Raw genomic sequence first — 25,106 nt, 5'->3', positions numbered from 1 at the left:
GAAACAATTCTTTATCACCCCTGTGTGGATCATACTTGCCATGAATTATCTGTGGTCAAAGTTTTATCACAGTTGGTTTTCCTTCCACACTTTACATTTTGCTTTCCTTCTACAGGGAAGATAATATCATTTATATATTTATGTGAGCTAGGTTTATAAAGATTGCTTGGCTACAAAGTATGTATTCAAAATCAAGTAGATAAGAATATTTGATTATGTGCTCTTTTCAGGTTTCTCTTCTCAGTTTGTAGATTGTTCCAAAAATATTTTTTGTGCACCTAACTCACAGTCAAATGGAAGAGACTGGCAACTGACCTAAAATTTTGATACATTAGGATAAATGGCACATGGGGCAAGCCAGGTGCTAGGAAAGCACACAGTATGGGCAGCATAAGTGTCAAGGGAGGCTCCCAAGAGAAGTGGGGGTTACTTTTGTGAAGGAGACAAGGGTGAATTAGAGGCAAGGGAATGGAGTGAGTGTAGAATTTCACATCTGGATGCAGGAACTGGGTAGGGGATGAGGTTGGAGGAATTAGTACAGGTTTTCTATGAAGAAAGGGCATTGGTGAACCACTGAAGGTTTTGAAGCCTGGGGTGGATGGAGACACATCAATCACATTCATTGTATAGAAAGTTTCATGAGTTACTTGACCTTCCTTATTGGTTAGATGTGCTTTTTGGTACATCATAACATTGGATTTGGTGAATGGCAAATAAGGAGTCTAGATGGATTTGTAGATGGAAATCCAACAAGTACCCAAGGGTACCTTCTGATAATCTATTAAAAAGATTTTTCAATTTTGACTTGATGATTCTATCTTTACAAACCTCTGACAACATTTGCTAAAAATTCTCTCAAAACCAAAGCCTGAGTAGGGAGGAGAGTGGGGGCTGCATGACTTTGTGTTCTCTCTTTTCCATTATTTTCTGGGACATTGCTGTGAATTTTTCACCCAAACCTTACTCCCTTTGAAGAGGGCCATTCAAATAGCCACAAGGAAGGAAGGGGAAAAGAAGAATCACCTGTGGTGTACATTAATTAAAAAATATATTTAGTATAGCAAACAATGGTTTGTGGGAGTTAAAAATAACTCCTTGTGAAAGATTAATAGGGAGTTACAGTGAGTGTTTTAATACAAGCTCACAGAGCAGGGCAGATTCCCAGGCTGCTGAAAACTAACATCACAGACGGTGCTGGGTGTTTATAGAGCACAGTGTGGCCACTGAGGAGAACCATCTGCAGAAATGAGATCACCTTCTCTCCTAGAAGCTAGAGAAGGAGGAAACAGAAGGAATTGTTCTGGTTGTGAGCTACTGAGCTAAGTAACATTTCTTTTCTCTCTACCCATACATATACTCTCTTAACTGTGGGCATGAAACATGTGGTAAATTTTTGCTTGGTCATTTTGGGTGAGGTTTAGTGAATGTCAGGATTCACAAAATGCCCTTTCTGTATCTTCTTTCTTCTTAATAATGGATCGTTGGTTGGCTATTTCACCCACTTCCCCAGTGTTTCCTCACCAGACACTCTGTTTCTCTCCTTACTGGTAATTATGAAGGCCCTACCCCTTTCTCCTCTTCCTCTCTTCTCACAGAACCCCCTGTGGGCCTAGGTGGGTAAAGCTAAAAGGTTTAACTGTACATTCTTTGCCATCAGCATAGCTAAATGGAGGATACAGAATGAGGAGAAAGGGGGTCATAGTGACATCTGACCTTGGCTAGCTGATTTGGGGGCTAAGGATTTTAAGACTGGGGGACCAATATTTGTATTTTAAATTCAGATGATAATTAAAATATCGTTCTATAACTGCAATGAGGCCCTCTCTTCTGTGTGAGGGCCTGTGTTTACACCTACATCCATGGTGTAAATTATTGCATGATAAATTTAAGCTCTGTTGTGTCTTAATTAGTACATGAAATTAAAGGAGTTAATTGAACCCATGTGAGATTATGCCATATGGTGTGTAAATAAAGGAGAGTTTCAGCAAGTACTTTGCAGTTTTTCAGGGGAGAAAGCAGGGTTGACTTTTTTTTATGATGTTTTTAGGTGTCAGTTTCTGTATATGTACCCAACAAGTGATATTGGACTTCTGAGCTTTTTTTGGTTGAACACCATTGTTCAGTATGTATTTATTGTTTATTTAGGCATTATGGAGGGATAACAGACACCAGAAGAAATACAAAGCAGCATCTTTGAAGACTGAGCAATGGACTGCCGCAGCCCCAACTCAACTTAGCTTAACTCAGCTTCACCAAACCTGATCCCAGACTGCATGGGCTTGATACAGCTGTCTAATCCTAGAATCTTCTTCAATTCCAGCTAGAATGGTGTATCAGACACTTCACAAACTTGTTCAAAAGCTGGTACGCAGGCGTATGCCCACAGAGCATGGGATTCAAGTTAACATAAACCTGAGCACTCTGGATTTAGTGGCCCTGGGTGTGGGCCGCACAGTGGGTATAGGTGGGTATGTCCTGGTTGTTGTGGCCAGCAGTCAAGCAGGACCATCCATTCTGATCTGCTTTTTGGTGGCCGGTCTCTCTTCTGTGTTGGCCTGGCTGTGATATGCAGAGATGAATGCTCAATTTCCCCGTTCAGGCTCTGCATATCTCTACAGCTTTGTCACTATAGGTGAATTCTGGGCTTTCATCTGTGGCTGGAACCTTATCCTCTCCTTCGTTGCTGATACAGCCATTGTGGCCTGTGCCTGGACCTTAGCTTTTGACAACCTCCTTGGAAATCAGATCTCTCAGCCCCTAAATGAGTACTTACAGAATATCTAGGCTTCATTGTTGTGGGCCTTATGTTGTTGCTTATTGAATTGCAGACTCTGCCATTTGATAATTTTTTCCTGGTTGCCAAAGTGATTGTATTGGTGAAACTTTTAGTTCTTGGCTTTGTCATCATCTCAGGCTTCATTAAGGGGGACCTGCACAACTGGAAGCTCACAGAAGAGGACTACATAAAGGCGGGACTCAATGACACGTCTACCTTGGGCCCTCTGGGCTCTGGAGGATTTGTGCCATTTGGCTTCAAAGGGATTCTCCGTGGAGCAGCTACCTGTTTCTATGCATTTATAGTTTTCAGCATCATTCTTACACCAGTCAAGAAAGAGAAGAATTCCCAGTGTTCCATCCCCATGGGCATTATGATTTCACTGTTCATCTGCTTTGTACTGTATTTTGGTGTCTCTGCGGCACTTACACTTATGGTGCCTTACTACAAGCTTCAACCTGGGAGCATCTTGCCTGAGGCATTTCTCCTTATTGGTTGGACCCCTGCCTACTATGTTGTATCTTTTGGATTTTTCTGTAGTCTTTCTGCAAGCCTGTTGAGCTTTATGTTCCCCATTCGTCGGTTGATACACATGATGGCAAAGGATGACCTCCTGTTCCCTGTCCTTACCAGGTTTCGTATCGGCTCATATTCCCGCATCATGGCTTCTGTGATATTTAGTATTATTGCAGCAAACATGGCATTCTTCTTGGGACTCACTGATCTTGTGGACCTCAGGTCACTTGAATCTCTGCTAGCTTACTCCATGGTTGCTCTTTGTGTTCTCATCCTCCGATATCAGCCTGAGATGCAGAAAGAGGGAAGTGAAGCAGAGGTGCAGGAGGGCAATAGAACTGCAGCAGAGATGCTAACTCTACAGAGACTATTTTTTCCAGGCAGTTACACCCCCACTTCACTTTCTGGCCGAGTTGTCTATGTTTGCTCCTCACTGCTTGTTCTGCTGATCATTCTTCTTTGCCTGGTGCTTACCCAGTGGCCAGTTCTGCTTTCTGGAGACCCAGTGTGGATTTCAGTGGTTGTGGTGCTCCTGGTGCTCATCACTGGGCTCACTGGGGTCATCTGGAGACAGCCACAGAGGTCCAGTCCCCCTCCTTTTAAAGTGCCTGCTCTGCCTCTCCTCCCACTACTAAGCATCTTTGTGAATGTTTACCTGATGATGCAGATGACAGCTCTCACCTGGGCCCGATTTGGTATCTGGATGCTGATTGGGTTTGCTATCTACTTCAGCTATGGGATCCAGCACAGCCTGGTCTCTTAACCCCACTTAAGTTAAGGCCAAAACTGTAGACCTTGAACTCAGCAATGCCAGCACATATTCTGTTTCATATCATAAACACCTGAATGCAGTGTGGTCCCTTTGCATGATAATGGGTAGTACTTTTGAACACATAGAAAGTTAGCTCTCCCATGGGATGTTGATGTGGGGGAACATTAATAGAGCTCTTCATTTACTGTGGGATGATGGATGTGGCTTTGCTCTTTCTCCTTTATTATTTCTTACTTGTGTATTTTTAATTGTGTCTATAGCTGTTTACTGGATTTAAAAAATTATTATTGAAGAAAACTAGGGGTACCTGGGTGTATCAGTCAGTTAAGCATCCAACTTTGGTTCAGGTCTTAATTTCACCGTCTGTGTGTTCAAGCCCTACATCAAGTCTATGCTGAAAGCTCAGAGCCTGGAGCCTGTTTCAGATTCTGTGTGTGTCTCTCTGCTCCTCCCCACTTGTACTCTCTCTCTATAAAACACAAATAAACATTAAAAAATTTTTAAATAAAAAATTATTTTTATTTTATTTGATTAAATATTCAGTTGCTGGGCGAAGGGCACCTGGTTGGCTCAGTCAGTAGAGCATGCAACTCTTGGTTTCACAGTGGCGAGATTAAGCTCCACACTGAGTATAGCGATTACTTAAAAACATATTCAGTAGTAGAATTTTAATTTTATGTATGTATTTTAATTTTTTAAGGAATCTCCATACAGCTTTCCATTGTAGCTGTACCAATTTACATTCCCACCAACAATGCTTGAGGGTTCCTTTCCCTCCATTTCCTCATCAATACTTGTTATTTTGTATTTTTTATTTTATCCATTCTTCTAGGTGTAAAGTTATGTCTCATTATATTTTTAATTTACATCTTCCTGATAATTAGTGATACTAGTATCTTTTCTTATGTTTTTGGTCATCTATTTCTTCTTCGGAAAAATTAAATTCATGTTATATACTGAAATTTCTTTTTAATTTGGATTTCTTAATTGGATTATTTGGGGTTTTTTTTGGGTGTTGAATAGTATAAGATATTTATGTATTTTGGGTTAAACTTTTTCTCGATATATCATTTAGAAAATCTTCTCCCATTAAATAGGTTGCCTTTTGGTTTTGTTGATGTTTTCATATCTGTTGCAAAAGCTTTTTATTTACATGAATTTGAAAAGATATATGCACCTCCATGTTTATTGCAGCATTATATACAAAAACCAGGAAACAAAAGCAACCAGAGTATTGAAGTATCCATTGAGGGGCGCCTGGGTGGCTTAGTCGGTTAAGCGTCCGACTTTCGCTTAGGTCATGATCTCGCGGTTCGTGGGTTCGAGCCCCGCGTCGGGCTCTGTGCTGACTGCCAGCTCGGAGCCTGGAGCCTGTTTCAGTCTGTGACTCCCTCTCTCTCTGACCCTCCCCTGCTCACGCTGTCTGTCTCTCTCTCTTTCCTAGAAATAAGCAAACCATGAGAGACTCTTGAATGCTGACAAAAACTGAGGACTGATGGATGTGGGGGGAGGGGGGATGGGCATGGAGGAGGACACTTGTGGGGATGAGCACTGAGTGTTATGTGGAAACTAATTTGACAATAAACTATTAAAAAAATAAATAAAACATTAAAAAAATGAAGTATCCATCGATATATGAATGGATCAAGATGTGATACACACACACACATACACACAAACACACTGACAGTGGAATATTACTCGGCCACTAAAAGGAATATAATCTCGCCATTTGTCACAACATGGGGGACCTACAGAGTATAATGCTAAATTAAATAAGTCAATCAGAGAAACAAATAACTTATGTTTTAAATTTTACGTGGAACTTAAGAAATAAAACAAACTTTAAGGAAAAAGAGAAACAAAACAAACAAAAAATCACCTCAGACTCCTAAGTACTGGGGAAAAAACTAGTTGTTGCCAAAAGGGGGTAAGCAGGGGAATATGTGAAATAGATAAGGGGAATTAAGAGCACACTTATCTTGATAAGCACTAAGAAATGTGTAGAATTGTTGAATAATTATACAGTAACCTGGAGTAATACAATAACCCTGTATATTAGAAATAAAAGACCTAGAAAAAAAACTGAAATTAAAAAGATAAAATATGGGCTAGGGGCAAGATGCTGGAGTAGTAGGGAGCTCCGTACATTGCACTCACCCCCATATCTCACAAACAAAATATCTGAAGCCATAGGAAACATTGCAGAACCCAAGAGATTGGGAGAAAAAGGACGCAGAATCCACTGAGAAAGGCTTCTAATGGCTACCTCAAGAAACAAGCCAAAGTACACAAGGAAGGGAGTCCTAAATATCACTACGATTAGGAAAATAAAATAACCAAGGTCTCAACAAGAGAGACCAAGAGATACCATTCAAAAAACACTCTCTGAAAGGATAGGCCCTGGACAAAGAGACTTCTTGGGTACAGGAGCGCTCACAGGTACAGAGAGCATAACAAGTCTTTAAAACTAACAAAAGACAGAGCAAACTAAAATGACGAAATGAAAGAGCTCTCCTCCAAAGAAATTCCAAGAAGAATTGCAGCTAATGAACAGCTCAAAACAGATATCAGCAGCATAACTGAACAAGATTTTAGAACAATAAGCATAAAATTAATAGCTGGGCTTGAAAAAAGCATAGGGGACATCAAAGAAACTATGGCTATAAACAACATGGAGAATAAAAATAGACATGATGAATTAAAAAATGCAAAAATTAGATATATAATAAATTGGAGGCCTCGAATGCACAGATTGAAGAGGCAGAAAGGAGAGTAAGTGATTTAGAACACACCATTATAGAAAGAGAGGAAACTGAGGAAAAAAAAGAGACAAACTGATCCAGGAACAGGAAAGAAGAGTTCGAGAACTCAGAGATATGGTCAAATGCAACAATATCCGTATCATAGGAATCCCAGAAGAGGAAGAGAGAGGGAAAGGTGCTGACGGAGTCCTGGAACAAACTATAGCAGAGAACTTCCCCAAACTGGGGAAGGACGTAAACGTTGAAATACAAGAGGCACAGAGGACTCCCCTCAGACGTAATTTGAATCGATCCTCTGCATGGCATATCAGAGTAAAAATGGCAAAATATAAGGACAAAGAAAGAATTGTGAAAACAGCAAGGGAGAAAAGGGCCCTAACATACAAAGGCAAACTTATCAGAGTGGTGACAGACCTATCTACTGAAACTTGGCAGGCCAGAAAGGAATGACAGGAGATCTTCAATGTGATTAACAGAAAAAATATGTAACAAAGAATCCTCTATCCAGAAAGCCTGTCATTCAAAAAAAAGGAGTGATAAACGTCTTTCCAAATAAACAGAAATTGAAAGAATTTGTCACCACTAAGCCAGCCCTACAAGAAAACCAGAGGGGGACGCTCTGAAGGAAATGTTGCAAGGAACAAAGATACCAGAGACACCACCACAAACATGAACCCCACAAACGACACAAAGACTCTAATCCACATATTTCAATAATAACACTGAATGTAAATGGGCTGAATGCTCCAATCAAAAGACATGAGGTAGCAGAATGGAATGGATAAAAAAAACAAAATCTNTTACATAATAATTACAGGGTCTATCCATCAGGATGAACTAACAATCATAAATGTCTATGAACCGAATATGGAAGCAACTAAATATTTAAAACAATTAATCACAAACAGAAACAACCTTATAGATAAGAATGTGGTAGTAGCAGGGGATTTTAATATTCCCCTTACAGCAATGGATAGGTCCAGACAGAAAATCACTAAAGAAATAATAGACTTGAAGACACATTGGACCAGATGGATCTGACGGTTATATTTAGAACTTTACATCCTGAGGCCAGGGAATTTACTTTCTTCTCAAGTGCACATGGCACATTCTCCAGGGTAGATCACATACTGAGACATAAAGCAGCCCTCAATAAATATAAAAGAATTGAGATCATACCATGCACACTGTCAGATCATAATGCTTTGAAACTTGAAAACAATCACAGGGAGAAGTCTGGAAAACCTCCAAAAACATGGAGGTTAAAGAATATCCTACTATAGAATGAATGGGCCTATCAGGCAATTAGAGAAGTAATTTAAAAATATATGGAAACAAATGAAAATGAAAACACTACAATCCAAACTCTATGGGATGCGGCAAAGGCAGTCCTAAGAGCAAAGTACATTGCTCTCCAGGCCTATTTCAAGAAATTAGAAAAAGCACAAGTGCAAACTCTAACAGCTCACCTAAAGGAACTAGAGGCAGAGCAACAAGAACACCCTAAACCCAATAGAAGAAGAGAAATAGTAAAAAATCAGAGCAGATATAAACAGCATAGACACCGAAGAAACAATTGAACAGATCAATGAAACCAAGAGTTGGTTTTTCGAAAAAATAAACAAAATTCACAAACCTCTAGCCAGGCTTCTCAAAAGAAAAGACAGAGCACCTAAATAAATAAAATTATGAATGAAAATGGACTTATTACAACCAACCCTAAGAAATACAAGCAATATCAGGGAATACTATGAAAACNTCCCAAAAGCAATGGAAACAATAGCAAAAAGAAACTATTGGGACCTCATCAAGATTAAAAGCTTCTGCACGGAAGGAAAACAATCCACAAAACATTAGAGAAACAACAAAATGGGAAAAGATAGTTGCAAATGACATATCAGATAAAGCGTTAATATCCAAATTCTATAAGGAACTCAATAAACTCCACACCCAAAAAACAAAGAACCCATTAAAGAAATGGGCAGAAGATATGAACAGACACTTCTCCAAAGAGGACATCCAGATGGCCAACAGACACATGAAACGATTCTCAGCATCCCTCCTCATCAGAGAAATACAAATCAAAACCACACTGAGATACCACCTCACGCCAGTCAGTGACTAACATGAGCAAATCAGAGAACTCTAGATGCTGGTGTGAGGATGTGGATAAACGTGCACCCTACTACACTGTTCCTGGGAGTGTAAACTGGTGCAGCCTCTCTGGAAAACAGTGTGGAGGTTCCTCAAAATATTAACAATAGAACTCCGCTATAACCCAGCAATGGCACTGTTTGGAGTTTACCCAAGGGATATAGGGATGTTGATGCATAGGAGCACATGTACCCCAATGTTCATAGCAGCACTCTCAACAATAGCCAAAACATGGAAAGAGCCTAAGTGTCCATCAACTGATGAATGGGTCAAGAAGATGTGGTTTATCTATACGATAGAATACTACATGGCAATGATGAAGAATAAAATCTGGTCATGTGTAGCAACATGGATCGACCTTGAGGGTGTTATGCTGAGCGAAATAAGTCAGACAGAGTAGGACAAATATCATATGTTTGCACGTATAGGAGGATTAGGAGGAATTTAATGGAGGACCATTGGGGAGAAGAAGGGGGGAAATGGTGGGGGAGAGGGAGAGAGGCAAACCATGAGAGACTCTTGAATGATGAGAACACACTGAGGACTGATGGATGGGGGGGAGGGGGAAAATGGGTATGGAGGAGAGCACTTGTGGGAATGAGCACTGGGTGTTATATGGAAATCAAGTTGACAATAAACTATTTGTACGAAAAAATAAATAAATAAAATACTTATTGTTATTAAGTTAAAAAAAAAGATAAAATATGGCCTCTGCCCTTAAGGAGGTTATATTTTAATGCAAGAGGTAAAGCATAGCTGTAACACAAAATAGAAAGTGTTGTCATAAGTAACATACAAATAAAGTGCCTTAGGAATTCAAGACGGAGCATGATCACATGTGGCTGGCACAGTGGTGGGGACTGAGTGGTAAAATCAGAGAAGACTTTGTAAAGAAATGGCGTTTGAGTTGTTTCTCTCAAGGGACAGATTTTTGCAACACATGGGGGGCCGGAGGAGACTACAGGTAGAGAGAGCAACAGGGGGAAAGGCATAGGAAAACCAAGAAATAGAGAGAGCACACTGAGCAGGCTGTGTAGCCTGAGCCTTGACTTTGTGTGTGTTGGGGGGTGGTGGTAACAGAACATTAACAGGTGTGTTGGAGCTGGAGCTTTCCTCTGCGCACAAAGCACTTTGGCTTTGAACTCACTACCCATGATAAAAATCTCTGGGGTTTGTTCTTCTGTTTGGTGATATCTACATTCTTGGACTTGAAAGCTTCTCTACTCTTGTCTGCTTTGGCCCACCAGCTCAGAAAATGCACAGCCAAGAGCCAAGTTTCGAAAGTTCTGGTTTAGCAACGTGACCTTGAGCAAGCCACTCATTCCCTTCAATGCTTTGCTTATTTATCTGTAACTTGACAGCACTGAATTGATCGCTTTTAAAGTTCCATTCACTAAAAAAAAAAAAAAAAAAGGAATTCCTCTAGTTTTTCTGTCCTGTTATTCTCTCAACTAGGTCTCTCTAAGGTACACAGTCTGAACTTGCATCCTGCCCACTTTTCACTACGACCCATTGTTGGAGCTGTAGAGGTGCAATGAAAAGCACTCCACTTACCCCTCCTTGTTTGGAACGAATTAATAATCAAGACACAGAAAGAGATCTTTAAACTGTCAGCTTTAGATCTGCAGCCTAATTGGGTTGCTAACCCCACATCACTAGATAGACTTAGTCTTCATTCCAAGTAGCACTGAGCACCACCTGCCTCCTATCACAGGAGAGTCTGATTTTATTAGATTTGTTCTTGTTTGAGCAAAGGAGTTGTCTTTTGGGCAACTTAGCACTAGAATAAAAAAGAAAATCAACAAAAAACTGGAAGGGGCTGATCTGCTCATACCCAGAGCTGTCTGTCTCTTTAACTCACTGATCAAAGTCATGGTGAGGGAGGCAGTGGTGGAGTAAGTCCAAGAATAGTTCTCTGCTCAGTGGTGCTCAGCCTCCAGCCTTCAGTGGTGTCACCATACCTGGAGAGCTTGTGAAAACAAAGATTGCTAGGCCTCACCCCTAGCATTTGGAGTTCAGTAGGTCTGAGTGGGGCCCAGAATTTGTCCTTCTAAAAAGTTCCCAGGAGATGCTGATGCTGAGTTTCCAGGGATCACTCTTTAAAAACCATTGCCCCAGCTTAAGCCCCTCTACATGTTAAGATAAAATGAGGAATACAAATATACCCTTTGAACACTTACCTTTATTAAACCTAACATTTAGATTAAAATACCATCTTTAATGCTTTCATAGTGAGGAAATCATAGTGAATCATCACAATGTACAGGTTAAATATCTTACAATTTTATATGCTAATTATAACTCAGTAAATCTGGGATGAAAAATAAAATACCACAGTTATCTGAGTGTCCTTATTTTAATTAATTTGTTCCTGATTGTAGATCACAGGTAAGGAGTATATCTTTTTTTCTATTAATTTTATTTATTTTGAGAGACTGAGAGTGGGGGAGAGAAAGAGAGAGAGAGAGAGAGAGAGAGAGAGAGAGAGAATCCCAAGCAGTCTCATTGCTGTCATTGCAGAGCCATAACACTGAAATCAAGACCTGAGCCAAAATTAAGAGTCAGAGGCTTCTCTGACTGAGCCACCCATGAGGCCCAAGGAGTGTATCTTGTTCACTCACTCAGAGCATCCAGGTGAGCTCCAGGCACATAATAAGTGTATAATAAATTCATATTAAAATTAAATAGACCTTACACATTTCTTTGCTACAGAAAATTCTCTTTCCTTTCAGGCTGGCACTGTGCTACTCCTTCAAAACTATTTCCTGGGAGACTTCTTTGACAAACAGCATTTCTCTCCATCAAGAACTATAACTAGAAGTGTTTCTATATCTTTATCTGAACTCAGCATCTATAACTGTACCCAGGCACTTCTAATTTTGCCTTTGTGTGGCTCTGCCTGAGTTCTGGTGACTATCATGTCTATTCCATCAAAGTGGAGTCTTGTTCACGTCAGAAGTAGTTTCTCCTCCTCCTCTAGATCCAACAGTGAGAACAGTGTTGTTCATTCAAAGAGCAACAGGGAAAATATTGTCCTTGGCAGGAGAATGCTTGACATGTCCTCCCCTGGTCCTGCTGCCTTTATTCCTGTGGAATGTGGGGAGGGGCCAGAAGTAGTGAAATTGATAGAAGTCCCAACTGCTCTACCTGACTCCAGGGATCCTTGAAGTTGAGACTGGATTCAGCTTGGGGACCACATGCATCTTTCTTGAAGCACTCAAAGTTTTATGGTTGGCAGAGAAGGGCCAGGCTTTTCTATTATCTTTATGTATGGGGCCCGCCATAGGAGGCACTCTGGCTGTGTGAATGGCTGTCTCACTTGGGTTTGGAATGCCTCAGATGGTTTTCTGCCCAGAAACACGGAAATACATAGATTAACTCTCTAAATATTTTTTATCCCAAGAATTCTCCAGTCAACTTGTTAAGTGAAAAGTTGGGATAGACATGTGGTGTATGTTAGGCTATGACACATGGGAGAGATGAACGACAGAATAAAAAGCAATCTTATTAGAGCATCTAAATCTCCTAAAATTAGCAAACAGTCTTGGATTTAGGAGAATAAGTTGCATGTTTGGGCTCAAAGGAGAGTTATAGTTTTACATGTTTTTCCTCTCTCCATGTATTTATCTTGTGTTATTGATGAGATTTTAAAACCTCCAAAGAGAAAAACATTTCTTCTATGTATTGCTTCTTTGTATCTCCAATGCCCACAAAGTGATGAAAATATGGCTATCATTTGCTGAGTACTATCACCTATACTTTGTTCCAAACACTTCACATAATCATCTGTTTAATACAAAAGCTGTATGATTTGAGTATTGTTATGCTTACCTTACAAAAGTTGAAACTAAGGCTCAGAAAGGTACAAAGTGCAGTAAAGTAATTTGTGCAAAGTGAGTAGCGAAGCTAACATTTGTACCGAGGTTGAGCAAAGCTTATGCTGCTAACCCCTCAGCTATACGCTTCATGAAATAGCAGCTCAGTAAGGGATAGATGGTCATTGAAACTTGATGACATAGAGATAATTGAAAGAAAGTGGATAATTCAAAATAGTGAATAATGAAAAACAATTTCTATTTGTTTTGTGGCATGTAGTCAGAGGCACATTTAGTGACAAATGTAAGTTTATACTTACAAATATTCTCATTAATCTTCACTGTGCCCCGCCCTGTAGTCTGGAGCTTGGAAAGGGAGAGAGGCTAGATCTATTATATTTATAAAGCACCTCATTGGGAGTCATGTGTATGTGCCAGATATATGGACATAAGTTATTGAATTTGACTGGAAATAAGCACCAAGGAGTGGAGCACACTTTTCTTGGTAAGTCTATAAACATGACCACATTTGTTAGAATATTTGGATATGGTTTGTGTATGTCTATGTGCATGTGTGTGTGTGTTTGTGTGTATGTGTGTGCATGTACAAAAATCCTGAATGACTTCAACCAGGTATAAGGAACTGGCCTCCTTCCTTTCCTGACTCTGGTCTGTGGGTTTGTACGAAGTCCTGATTTTTACTTTTCATCTCCTTTCAAGGGAACCTCAATGAGTTTTCTTCTATGAAGTTTATGGTGAAGATGCTAGGCTGCTTTGGAGCTCCTATAAGTCTTCTACAATCAGAAGAGGGTTTGTAGAGAAAGAGAAAGAAACAGCAGCCACAAGGCCCCATCCTGTCTTTTGCTTTCTAGCCTGATACTCAGCCCCCCTTGTATGTACACCACCCAGGTAACCATCTCCTCTCCTACAATCCCCTGACAGAAGATAATAAAAGAAGCCACTTTATTTACTTCTTTACTTCCACATGGGACTCGCTATTTGAGCCATCCCAGAAAGAAGAGAATTAAAAATATACTAATTAAAGATACTAGAGTTGAGATTATGAGAAACTTGTCCTTTGTGAAGCTAATTTCATAGAAAGCAATGATTTTGACAGATGCAAGGTAAGAGGAGTTGATGTCCCTGTTTACATCTTTAGAAACCCTGCAGCTCCTGGAAGCAGGAGTGGGTATGACCTGCGTGTGGTTTGAAGGCAGACACAGCACAGGAAGCCCCTTCCCCCACATTCCAATGCCATTTCTGGGGAGAGTTCTTTTACAAGGGATTTATGACAAACTTTACTTTGCATCTGACATTTCACAGCATCTCCTGTCAAGAGAAGGAAAAAATACAGTATTTATTGGCATATAGTGTCAGAATATGGAGGAAAATGACTAGGAAGATGAAAGGAGGAAAGAGTTCTTCCTTTCCCCAGATATGCAAATTACCTGACTTAATTTGTGTAGTATATGGTTTTCTGTGCTTTGTGATCTTTCAGTGATTAGATTAAGAAATAATTTCATTTTTAATAAAAAAAAACAGTGGGGAAAGAAAAGAGATGAGAGATATACAGAAGGAGACATAATGGATCCTGTGCCATTTGAAACCTACACCATTTTAGTAACACAAGGTGCAAGAGAAGCTGGGAACAAGGTCCTGGCTCCTGTTTTCTGCATTCAAAGGCTCCAGCTTTTGCAGTTTTTTCTTGAATTTCACTGGTCTCTGCACTTCACTCTCTATTGATCAAGAGAATTTCAATATCATATGATGACCAAAATCAAGAAATCTTTCTCAATAGCTGTGTCTTTTCCTTGGAAGTCTGTCCTCTTAATCTCTGACTACTGAAATTCTGCACAATGATTACGGTTAGCTGTGTCTTTTCCTTGGAAGTCTGTCCTCTTAATCTCTGACTACTGAAATTCTGCACAATGATTACGGTCTACTTTATTTTTTTTATATTTTTTTAAATGTTTTATTTATTTCTAGGAGAAAGAGAGAGACAGCGTGAGCAGGGGAGGGTCAGAGAGAGAGGGAGTCACAGACTGAAACAGGCTCCAGGCTCTGAGCTGGCAGTCAGCACAGAGCCCGACGCGGGGCTCAAACCCATGAACCGCGAGATCATGACCTAAGCGAAAGTCGGACGCTTAACCAACTAAGCCATCCAGGCACCCCAATTACGGTCTACTTCAAATATTACCTCCTTCTCATGCCTTTCTGGATAATCCACATCAGAATAAATGTATTTCCTTTGACCTCCTCTACTTCTTTATGTCAGTCTTAACATAGCTACGTTTCTGCACATGGTCCTCAGTTGTGTTACTGTGTCCTTCCCTTCTCTCTTGTTCAACTGTAAGCTTCTGAAGTGGGAAGACTGCATCCTACATATTTTATATCCCTCCATAGGGCTTAACACCAAGCTAAAGAATTGTTAAATAACTTTTATTCATGGTGTACAGCTGTAGAGAAAGAGGCCATGGGTAGAGATGTAGAATAGGGGCATTATGAATGTTGATTAAGGATATTATTATTAATATAGGTCTGGACATGATACTTTTAGGTATAGATAATATTATAAGGAAATTTTATCCAACCAGTAGATTTATTCACATGTACCATATTTACTCATCATTCATTCTTTTTGTCATTCAAATATAGAGTTTTTTTCTCTTGGTAAATAGGCAAGAAGGAAAAAACAATAGTTCAAGTAATTACAGGGTATAATAAACACCCAAAGAAAATAAATTTGGTCTTGTGATAAAGACTAACAGGGAATATTCTTTAGATAGGGAGGTTAGTAAACGCCTTTATGGTCACTGCCATATATTGACCCTTCTGTGATTATGAGTTAATTCAATTTCTAACCTGAAGAACAATATAATAAAATTAATAACAGAATGAGAAGAACATGTTTCCCACGAGGAGGCATGTTTGTCAACCCAGCCTTAAGACTGGTTTCTTCTTTAGTCCAGCTTCCCAACCTTCCCCCTGCCTTGGGCAGAGGGGAAATCAGGACCCTCCCCTTGCCTCAAGATGGACCCTTCCCTCTTTAATCTTCAGCCGAGGAGCTGGCAAGCAAAACGAATGTTAAGAGATTTGATCTTGCTAGACACATGAAGACAAATCAAAATGGAGGCCTTGAAATAATGCCCCAGGATGTGAGAGGATGGGAAAGAGATGGAGACATAGAGAGAGGCAAATTGCTGTCACAGAGACTCCCTTTTATCTTCCACCTCAGTCTCAGTGGGTTCTACGTTCTGCAATCCTTAGTGGACCTGGTCAAGACTTTCAGGCTTTGAGTGAGGGGAAAGATAACTCCTGAGTTACTTTAGAGACACCCTCCCAAGCCATCCTAAAATCCCTGATTCAAGGTTGAAGATAGCAAAGGCTGTGAAGACCATGCAGTCCACTAACCTCCTGGTAGCCTTCACCTAGTTCTTTCATTTCAGGGTCTTCCTTTGACTAGTTTCCTGGATCCTTCCTCTTGGCACAATTGGGAGCATTAGTTTCTGTCTCCTTCAGGGCAGTGGACACCTTAGGAAAGGCTTGGGAGTGGGTAACAGGAATATAAAACTGGCACCTGGAACTTTCACACCTTCACTGAGGCCTGACTCCTGTTGGTATAAAATGTTTTGGTTGGTAGCTCAAGAGTAAATGTTTCCCTCCTCACAAAGGCCTTGGATCCTTGGTAGAGTTGGGGATAAGGTTCTATACATTTCACTCCCTCTACTCTTGCTTCTTCAGTCTTCTGATTCTCCCACTGCAACCTCTCACCCATGTCCTCCCATCCTTGTAACTCCTCTCCACTCCCTGCCTGGTCAGGTCTTCCTGCCCTCTTTCTGGGGTGTTTCACTTCTCCTATTCCTCTCAGCCTTCTTCATCTATCACTCCAACTTTGAAGAGACCGGAAGATGAGATTTAAGTGCAGCATCTGTGAGAAAGTGGGCTTTGGACATAGCAAGAGGTATGCTGGTCAGGCATCAGGAAGATCCTGATATGCACAGAAAAAGTAGCTGAAATGCTTCCTGACCAATCTTCCCTAATAGATGGGGCTGAGATACACACGGCAGAGACTTTAAAAATTTGGTTAAGGGATCATGAAGCCCTCTTTGCCTGATGTCTAGCCTTAACAATATAATAATTATGAGGAATCACTGGAAGTGGGAAAAGGTTTGTCTGAGGATATGGGTGTATCCAAGTGCATCCTCTATCTAGTCATAAGGAAAGTGGGGCCATACACTTCTTCCACATGTTCACAGTTACCCCGAGGAGTGAGGTATGCTCCAGATTTTAAGGAGTGATTCGGTTATTCTAGTCACATAGATCTGGTCAAGGTGATAGTTGAATTCCACAATTTTTGGGGAGTCCATCCTATTGTTCAGCTCTTCAAGTAATCAAATGTCCATGAGATGTTATTGTCCCCACAGAGTGACAAGAATGAAGATTGTCTATATGTAAACTATTGTGGTAAATCTTTAAAGTTTCCCTCAAGTTGTCTAGCTTAGGCAAACAACAAACATTGAAAGAATGTTAATCTGGTTAATCAGAACTAGAATTTAACATCCACAAAGGTGTGTTATTGAAACATAATTTTTCTCTCTAAAATCACCCCCATTTCCAAAGAGAGCCATGTTGAGAGTACTTCATTTGACCAAGTCCCATTTTAATAAAGTCTGCCTAGTTATTTACATAAGTTCAACAAGAATTATTGACCTTATATCTTCTTTCAGACATGATTCACTGGAGCCTTTCATAAGGAATCTCTAGATTAAACTTTTAAAAGCCTTTCAAGGCTTGAAGACAAACCCAATACTTGCCATAACACCTGTCTCCAATACCTGTCGATTTGGGTGAATTCTTCCTCTAGAGATCCCCTAAATATCTTGAGGTGTTCTGTACCTGCCAGAAAATGGCATTCTTTACTTTCTTTACTCACACAGGTAAGGCTTCTGAGAGCTCTGTAAGGAAGTTGTCTGGCCAACATTTCCAAGGGGTTTTATTGGCTCCATAAAGTTAACCTTAGTTCCTTAAAGCTGTCTGCTCATATCTGAGCCTATGCATGTCTCTCTCAAACAGGACATTGTAGTCAAAGCCTTGGTGAAGTAACCAATGTTTCCAGTGGTGTCCTATTACAAGGAGAACAGATTCTTATTGAACTTACGCAGACAACTGCAATTTCCATGAAAGAAAGAGTACTCACCAGGAGTCACTGAAATCTAGAGGGTTTCAGATAGAAAGAAAAGCTTAAATAGTTCAATTTGTTCACAAAGCAATATTTTATCATGTCTTAGATATCTTAAAAGAAAATCTCTTCATTTTTTTATCTTAAATCGTTTATTGTCAAGTTGGTTTCCATATAACACCCAGTGCTCATCCCCATAAGTTCCCTCCTCCGTCTCCATCACCTTTCTTCCCCTCTCCTCCACCGCCATCAGCCCTCAGTTTGTTCTCAGTATTCAAGAGTCTCTCATGGTTTGCCTCCCTCCCTCTCTCCTACTATTTTCCCCCTTCTCCTCCCCCATGGTCCTCTGTTAAATTCCTCCTATACGTGCAAACATATAGTTACTGTTCTTCTCTGCCAGACTTACTTCGCTCAGCATAACACCCTCAAGTTCCATCCATGTTGCTACAATTGGCCAGATTTCATTCTTTCTCAGTGCCATGTAGTATTCCATCGTATAGATGAACTACATCTTCTTAATCCATTCGTCGGTTGATGGACACAGGCTTTTCCATGTTTTGGCTATTGTTGAGAGTGATGCTCTGAACATTGGGGTACATGTGCCCCTGTGAATTAGCACCTCTATATCCCTTGGGTAAATTCCAATAAGTGCTATTGCTAGGTCATTGGGGGGTTCTATTGTTCATTTTTTTGAGGAACCTCCACAATGTTTTCCATAGGGGCTGCACCAGTTTACATTCCGAACAGTGTAAGAGGGTACCCGTTTCTCCACATCCTCACCAGAATCTGTAGTCCTCCTGACTTGTTCATTTTGACTGGCAGGAGGTGGTATCTTATTGTGGCTTTGATTTGTATTTCCCTGATGATGAGCGACGCTGAACATCATTTCATGTGTCTGTTGGCCATGTGGATGTCCTCTTTGGAGAAGTGTCTGTTCATGTCTTCTGCCTGTTTCTTCACTGGATTATTTGTTTTTCGGGTGTGGAGTTTGGTGAGTTTCTTCAAGATTTTAGATACTAGCCCTTTATCTGATATGTCATTTGCAACTATCTTTTCCCATTCCACTGGTTGTCTATTAGTTTTATGGATTGTTTCCTTTGCTGTACAGAAGCTTTTTATCTTGATGAGGTCCCAAGAGTTCATTTTTGCTATTGATTCCCTTACCTTTGGGGATGTGTCAAGTAAGAAATTACTGCAGTGGAGTTAAGGAGATTGTTTCCTGCTTTCTCCTCTAGGGTTTTGATGGTTTCTTGTCTCACATTCAGGTCCTTTATCCATTTTGAATTTATTTTTGTGTACGGTGTGAGAAAGTGATCTAGTTTCATTCTTCTGCATGTTGCTGTCCAGTTCTCTCAGTACCATCTGTTAAAGAGGCTGTCTTTCTTCCACTGGATACTCTTTCCCATTTTTTCAAAGATTAGTTGGGCATACATTTGTGGGTCCAATTCTGAGTTCTCAATTCTATTCCATTGGTCTATGTGTCTGTTTTTGTGCCAATACCATACTGTCTTAATGATGACAACTTTGTAGTAGAGGCTAAAGTCTGCGATTGTGATGCCTCCCTTTTTGGTTTCCTTCTTCTATATTACCTTGGCTACTCGGGGTCTTTTATGGTTCTGTACAAATTTTAGGATAGTTTGTTCTAGTTTTGAGAAGTATGCTGGTGCAATTTTGATTGGAATTGCTTTGAATGTGTAGATTGCTTTGGGTAGCAGTGACATTTTAACTATATTTATTCTTCCAATCCATAAGCATGGAATGTTTTTCCATTTCTTTGTGTCTTCTTCAATTTCCTTCATAGGAATAGGAATTTCCTTCCTTTCTATAGTTTTCATCATACAGATCTCCTATATCTTTGGTTAGGTTTATTCCTAGGTATTTTATGGTTTTTTGTGCAATTGTGAATGGGATCAGTTTCTTGATTTCTCTTTCTGTTGCTTCATTATTGGTGTATAAAAATGCAACCAATTTCTGTACGTTGATTTTGTATCCTGCAACTTGGCTGAATTCTTGGATCAGTTCTAGTAGGCTTCTGGTGGAGTCTGTCGGGTTTTCGATGTAGAGTATCATGTTGTCCGCGAAAAGTGAAAGTTTGATTTCTTCTTTGCCAATTCTGATGCCTTTGATTTCCTTTTGTTGTCTGATGGCTGATGCTAGGACTTCCAGCACTATGTTAAACATCAGTGGTGAGAGTGGGCATCCTGTCGTGTTCCTGACTTCAGGGGGAAAGCTCTCAGTTTTTCCCCGTTGAGGATGATGTTAGCTGAAGGCTTGCCATAGATGGCTTTTATGATGTTTAAGTAAGTTCCTTCTACCCCAACTTTCTCAAGGGTCTTTATTAAGAAGAGATGCTGTGTTTTGTCAAATGATTTTTCTGCATCTATCGACAGGATCATATGGTTTTTATCTTTTCTTTTGTTGATGTGATGGATCACATTGATTGATTTGTGAATATTGAACCAGCCCTGTAACCCAGGAGTGAATCCCACTTGATCATGGTGGATAATTCTTTCTATGTCCTGTTGGATTCGATTTGCAAGTATCGTGTTGAGGATTTTTGCATCTGTATTCATCAAGGATATTGGCCTGAAGTTCTCCTTTTTTGCTGGGTCTCTGTATGGCTTGGGAATCAAAGTGATGCTGGCTTCATAGAATAAGTCCAGAAGTTTTCCTTCAATTTCTATTTTTTGGAATAGCTTGAGAAGAATGGGTATTAACTCTGTTTTAAATGCTGGTAAAATTCCTCAGGGAAGCCATCTGGCCCAGGGCTCTTATTTGTTGGGAGATTTTTGATAAGTGATTCGATTTCTTCACTGTTATGAGTCTGTTCAGATTTTCTATCTCTTCTCGTGTGAATTTTGGTAGTGTGTGTGTGTTTAGGCATTTGTCCATATCTTCTAAGTTGTCCAGTTTGTTGGCATATAATTTTTCATGGTATTCCCTGATAATTGCTTGTATTTCTGAAGGATTGGTTGTAATAAGTCCATGTTCATTCATGATTTTGTCTATTTGAGTGCTCTCTCTTTTCTCTTTGAGAAGCCTGGCTAGAGGTTTGTCAATTTTGTTTATTTTTTCAAAAAACCAACTCTTGGTTTCATTTATCCGTTCAACTGTTTGGTTTTTTTTGTATTCTATATTGTTTATTTCTGCCCTGATTTTTATTATTTCTCTTCTCCTACTGGGTTTGGGGTGCTCTTGTTACTCTCCTTCTAGTTCCTTTAGGTGCACTGTTAGATTTTATTCTTGCACTATTTCTAATTTCATGAAATAGGCCTGGAGTGCAATGTACTTTCTTCTTAGGACTGCCTTTGCCGCATGCCATAGAGTTTGAATTGTTGGATTTTAATTTTCATTTGTTCCCATATATGTTTAAATTTCTTCTCTATTTGCTTGATTGGCCCTTTTATTCTTTGATAGGGTGTTCTTTAACCTCCATGTTCTTTAGAGGTTTTCCAGACTTCTTCCTGTGTATGATTTCAAGTTTCATAGCATTGTGATCTGAAAATGTACACGATATGATCTCAATTCTTTTCTATTTATTGAGGGCTGCTTTATGTCCCAGTATGTGATCTATCTAGAAGAATGTGCCATGTGCAAAAAGAAAGTCCCTTTAAATCTGATAGAGCCCACTAGAGAATCAGCAGTTTCCAAGAGTCAGAAAAACGAATCATCTTCCTCAATTCATGCAATCCCATGTTACTAAGTATTATTCTGTTCTAATGAGATTTTCCATTAGTTCCAGAAAGTCTTACCCAGTTTAGTTTTGTGATTTTAAAGATATCAAAACCCTATGTTTGTCAAAAAATCCTTTACATTAATCTCCTTGAAGACAAAACACGTTTTACAAGCACATCAGAACAATAAATTTAGATGATGAAACACTCAAAAATGGTTATGGTTTGGAGGAGGCAAGATGGTGAAGTAGGGAGCTACGTACATTTCACTTGCCCCCATCTCTCAAATGGAGAAGGCCTGAATACATCGAATCCTTACAGAATGCAGGAGTTTGGGAGGGAAAGGAGACAGAGTCCACTGAGAAAACCTTAAATCGTGAGTGCGAACTGCGGAAGATAAAGTCGGGCCGGGATCAGAGACACAGAGGGAAGGGGGATCCCCCTTTGAAGCGAGCAATGGTGAGTCTAGGGGATAAAAGAAAGAGTGACTGAAACTGCTCAAGTCACTGTCCCTGTCGCTGGAGAAGAGAAAAACCTCCACTCGGGACACAGAATGATCCAGTTTCCCGCTGTCCAGCTGACCCTAGGCGGGATGCACTCGTCTTAGGTGACCCCGGGTGAAACTGCTCCCCGCTCACCAGCTTGACCTGGAGGGCATGTAAGTCGTGTCTGAAATTGCGCTGTTTTTCTTCTGGCTTGGCTGGACCCCCAGGGGGGAAGCGAAAGGCTTGAAACTGCTCTGAGGGACTTGCCTGTGAGTTTATATTTGGGGCAATATCAATGCGGCTGATGGGGGTGGGGAGAGGGGAAGGGGGTGGTGGGCATGGAGGAGGGTACTTGTTGGGATGAGCACTGTGTGTTATATGGAAACCAAGTTGACAATAAACTATTTTAAAAAGTGGTTATGATTCAAGATCTGATGAGAGTTCACCATAGTGCAGTTGACAAGGAAATCTGGTTATTTCTTTGACACACAGCATTTCCTAATTAGAAAGGGAAATGACGACCCTATACAGAACATATTAAAACTTCAGGGATTTCCAGGACGCCTGGGTGGCTCAGTCTGTTCAGCGTCCAACTTCAGGTCCGGTCATGATCTCTCAGTATATGCATTCAAGCCCTGCATCAGTCTCTGTGCTGACAGCTCAGAGCGTGGGGCCTTCTTCAGATTCTGTGTCTCCTTCTCTCTCTGTGTCCCCCTACTCCCTGCCTTGCTTGTAGTCTACTTCTCTCTCTCTCTCTCAAAAATACATAAACATTAAAAAATAAAACTTAAGGAATTTCCAATATTTTCTAGAACAGTTACAGCATGTACCCATACAGTACAACCTAAGAACATTTATCATCATTGTGTTTGATAATGCTTCCCATGTAATTAACACACCAAATGAACAAGCCTGATTAGTCAAAAAGATTTCATTGAGAATTCGAATCTTGGGAAGCAAGTTCAAAACCTCAGAAAGTTCTAAAGCTCACATCTAAATAAGATTACAGATCATTACAAAACTTAATATTTAATTATCTACTTAATGAATCTAACAAAAAGAGGTTCTCCATAAAGTTATATACTTGTTAGCATAACTTAGCTCTTTACTATTGAGAAGTTTTAGTTCTGTTAAGTAATCAAAGACCAGATTAATGCAAAACATAGAAACTTTGGTTTTCTGTCAGACAAAGGAAAGAAAAAAGCCCCTTCTCTAGGACTTCTTAAGAGCAGGTCAACAATCCAAGAAAACTTTGCCTTTTTTTAATTTAAAATTTAGTTAACATGAAGTGCAAAATTGGTTTTAGCATATAATTCAGTGATTTGTCACTTACATACAACACCCAGTGCTCATCACAGTTGCCCACTTTAATACCCATCACCCATCTTGCCCATCCCCTACCCACTTTCCTCCATCAACCCTCAGTTTTTTCTCTATCATCAAGAGTCTCCTGTGGTTGGATTCCCTCCCTTTTTTTCCCTAACTTACAATATGTTCATCAGTTTTGTTTCTTAAATTCCACATATGAGTGAAATAATATGGTATTTGTCTTTTTCTGATTGACTAATTTCACTTAGCATAACTCATTCTAGCTCCACACACATCATTGCAAATGGCAAGATTTCATTCTTTTTGATGGCTCAGTAATATTCCATTGTGTGTGTGTGCAGATATATATAGAGAGAATATATACAGAATTCTTATTTTTATGTGTTTTTTTCTAATTTCTGAGAGAGAGAGAGACAGCGTGAGCAGGAGAGGGTCAGAGAGAGAGGGAGATACAGAATGTGAAACAGGCTCCAGGCTGTGAGCTAGCTGTCAGCACAGAGCCCGGTGCGGGACTCGAACCCACGAACCATGAGATCATGACTTGAGCCCAAGTCAGATGCTCAACCGACTGAGCCACCCAGGCACCCAAATATACAGAATTTTTTAGAATGGAAATTTGTGAACATTTCGTAATTTCTAGAAATATGTGCTTCTCCATAGTATAAATTTTTCTCTGACTTAAAAGTCCCTCTTATTTTTTTCTTTTTAAAAAATTTTTAATTTAATTTTTTAAAAATTTACATCCAAGTTAGTTTAGCATATAGTGCAACAATGACTTCAGGAGTAGATTCCTTAATGCCCTTTACCCATTTAGCCCATCCCCCCTCCAATCTTAAAGGACTCAGATGAGTGAAGTCATATGATATTTGTCTTTCTCTGACCGACTAATTCCACTTTGCATAATACCCTCTAGTCCTACCCACATAGTTGCAAATAGCAAGATTTCATTTTTGATTGCTGAGTAATTCTCCATTGTGTGTGTGCTTGGGAGGGGGTGTACATATGTGTATGTGTATATGTGTATATATGTGTGGATATATATATATCATATCTTCTTTATCCATTCATCCATTGATGGACATTTGGGCTCTTTCCATACTTTTGCTATTGTTGATAGTGCTGCTATAAACATTGGGGTGCATGTGCCCTTTTGAAACAACATACCTGTATCCCTTGCGTAAATATCTAGTAGTGCAATTACTGGGTTATAGTGTAGTTCTATTTTTAATTTTTTGAGGAATCTCCATACTGTGTTCTAGAGTGGCCGCACCAATATGCATTGTTACCAGCAGTGCAAAAGAGATCCTGTTTTTCCACATCCTCCCCAACAACTGTTGTTGCCTGAGTTGTCGATGTTAGCCATTCTGACAGAGGTGATGTGGTATCTCATTGTGGTTTTGATTTGTATTTCGCTGATGTTGAGCATTTTTTCATGTGGCGTTTGGCCATCTGGATGTCTTCTTTGGAGAAGTGTCTATTCTTGTCTTTCCCCCATTTCTTCACTGATTATTTGTTTTTTGGGTGTTGGGTTTGATAAGTTCTTTATAGATTTTGGATACTAACCCTTTATCTGATATGTCATTTGCAAATATCTTCTCCCATTCTGTTGGTTGTCTTTCAATTTTGCTGGTTGTTTCCTTT

The 25,106-nt window shown here is 39.9% G+C and overlaps 1 pseudogene; it reads left to right on the top strand.

Moving 5' to 3' along the window:
* The first annotated feature begins 2,325 nt into the window (after positions 1-2,325).
* Positions 2,326-4,055, top strand: LOC144237503 (cationic amino acid transporter 3 pseudogene; annotated as a pseudogene).
* The last annotated feature ends 21,051 nt before the right edge of the window (positions 4,056-25,106 follow it).

Source organism: Crocuta crocuta, unplaced genomic scaffold, assembly GCF_008692635.1.
Source record: "Crocuta crocuta isolate KB4526 unplaced genomic scaffold, BGI_CrCroc_1.0 scaffold276, whole genome shotgun sequence".
Lineage (NCBI taxonomy): Eukaryota > Metazoa > Chordata > Mammalia > Carnivora > Hyaenidae > Crocuta > Crocuta crocuta.
Note: the sequence above shows the minus strand (reverse complement) of the source record. Positions and strands in the feature narration are given on the sequence as shown.